We start from the raw sequence: 2,961 nt of genomic DNA, 5'->3' as shown, positions 1-2,961 counted from the left end.
AAGTTTTCTTCTATAATTATGTTGAAGATCTGGTCCTGGTCAATGCCAGTGACCTGAGATTCTTCTCCTTCTTGCATGCCTATGATGTGTCAATTTGGTTTTTTCATGGTGTCCCATAGTTCCTGCATATTCCACTCTTTTTATTTATTTATTTTTTTAGTCTTTGTTTAAGGATTCCAGTTTTTCAACTCTGTCATCCAGGCTTGATATTACTTTTTCTATTTCATTCATTCAGCAGGTGAGGGTTTCTCCTGTCATTTCAATTTAACTTTTGAGTATTTCTTTTCAATCTTCATTTTAGCTTGGACTTTCTTCAGTATCTCTTTCTCTTTGTGAATTCACTCTTCAAGTCCTGAATTGTTTTTGTTATTTCCTTCAGTCATATATTTGTGCTTCTGTCACATGTTTATGCCTATCCTCATTTTCTTTTAGTTGTTTGTGCTTCCTTTAAGTTCTTTCATCATGTTTATGATTGTTCTTTTAAACTCTGTGTTGGGGAGTTCCTCTAGGCAATTTTCTTTTAGTATATGTCTGTAGGACTGGTGGATTTTGTTGGGGACATATTACCTTCGCTTTTCATATTGTTTGTGTTTTTGCATTGCCATTTTAGCTTTTGGATGTCTTTGTTAGTTGTATAACTGATAGGAAATTCTCTTTCCGACTTTGTTTAGTTGAAATTTGGTTCTGTTTATACTGTTGATGTGCTTTGGTAGATTTTTGTTCAGGTATGAAAAGTTAGTTTGTGATTGCTTTATGTTCTCATGATTAGTAGGATGTCTGGGTAGTAGGCAAGTCTGTTTCTGGAAGATGGGGGAGCAAGGGCAAGACTAGTTGATAGTGACAGCTTGTGGAGGAGCTAACAGATGAATCTGGAGAATTTAGTCTGGGTGTAGGGGATCAGGATGCAGTGGTAAATATGTGCTAAGAGGGTAGTTCAGAGATCTGTGGTGGGAAGAGTTGGAACTGGCCTGAGCCCAAGGCTAGAATTAAGGAGACCATATGTGGAGGAGAAGATGGAGCTTCTCAGGCTTTAGGGGAATCAAAGAACAACAGAATAATTTATCTTTCTGAGTTTCAACTTCTTTACAATATTGGGAACAGCCCACATTTTTTGTGTAAGCTCCCCACATAATGGCAGATTTGATACAACCTTTAATTTTACATTCTGTAGAGCAGAGGTCAAACACAGTTCTTAAAATGCATGTGGACCAAATAGCCATTCATCAGTGAAAACATAGATGGCTTTCTAGAAAAAAAATGATACTTGAAGGCAAAGAACTCAAGAAAATGAAATATATTTGTATAATTCAAGAACACATTGGGAAAGTTTTTAAAGCATTTATATTGTTCTTCTTTAATTAAGATGTTTCATATGAGTTTTAAACATTATCTGAGTTTCTAAATTTCCACTTTGTAATAAAAATAATTTTCAAATAAACAAATAAGGACTGGAGAGTTGGCTCAGTGGTTAAGAGCCCTGGCTGCTCTTGCACAAGACTTGGGTTCGATTCCCAGCACGTATATGGCAGCTAACAATTATTCATAATTCCAGTTTGAGGATAATTTGATACTTTCTTCTGACTTCTGCAGGCATGGTACAACAAGATGCATTTATATACAGGCAGGCAACACTTATACACATAAAACAATAAAATAATAATAGTAATAATAATTATATTGGAATCATTTTTTCTGAAAAAAATGATTCTAGACTTTAAATGAGAAAATACACACTTAAACCACTTGCTAGATAAAAGATATTTGTTGAAATTTGAGTTGTGGTCACAGATGTGCATTCAAAACCATACCATGCATTTTCCTAAATGTGTGACCTTGATTTGATTATTTCGTCCTTCTCAACTTAATTATTCCTTTGCTAAATTGAATATAACAACACAGTGAGTATGAAAGAATTTGGTGAAGATTAAATAAGCTAATTCTCTTTGAATAGCGTTTGACCCAGCCGACGTGCTTAATAATTAGTATTTACTAGTTTCCTTAAAATTACATATAAAATTAAATACAAATTAAACCAATCAAAATGACATAAAATAGTATAAAAGATCTTGTATATTATTCTGTTACTTGAAATTCATCATATATCATGTAAAATCTTCAAGCCTTAAGATAAATGAAGTGGGAATAATTTAAGCTCACTTCAATATAAGTCTCTCCACTTTAGATCATTTCCTGTGTAATGTTCCTTTAACTTCCAGTCATTCCATGTATCCATTTACACGCACTGCTCCTCTCCAAAATCACATAGATGAGAATAAACTTCTTAAAGGGAAAAGTTGAGATTTTCTTTTTCCCTGTATATAACACTTCAAAGACGTTTGCACTAAAACCCCAAAAATATAATATCCCATCATACATATTTTCCATGCATATGTACACATGTGCACATTCATAAGTAAGGAATTTTGCAGTAATTTATGTTAGATATTGTTACATATCTTTTGCAGGCGAGATGTAAGGACATGAATATTTATTCCAAATAAGGCATCGAAAATAGACCAAAGAAATGTTTGCACCTAAGTTTAGCTTGGAGAATTAGTGAGATTATTGGGGGTTACTTACAAGAGCATGGGAAACTCAACAACAGCTGCTTCACCAGAAAGCCTGCACCAGCAGAGAAAGCTGCCACCCTGGAGATCCTTGCCCAACTTTCAAGAATATTCACCCAGGCATCTCCTATCCCCAACAATTATTTACTGCTTATAAAACCTGGGAAGGGCACCTTGTGACTCTCACATCTTTCTGAGCTATATAAGCTTACTTCCTCTCTCTAGGACAAGTGCATTTCAGAGGAGGCAGTTATACAAGAGGTCTCATACTAAAAAACTATCAACCAAGCTTTACAATGATATAACTAGTTAGAAATTAATAGCTACACAAACAGAAGAGTGCTTTTCAATTGTTACTACTTTTAACACTTGATTTTTTTAGAACATAAGATCT

The sequence above is a fragment of the Nannospalax galili genome, unplaced genomic scaffold (assembly GCF_000622305.1).
Source record: "Nannospalax galili isolate Female #2095 unplaced genomic scaffold, S.galili_v1.0 scaffold65, whole genome shotgun sequence".
Classification (NCBI taxonomy): Eukaryota; Metazoa; Chordata; class Mammalia; order Rodentia; family Spalacidae; genus Nannospalax; species Nannospalax galili.
This window is presented reverse-complemented; position numbering follows the sequence as displayed.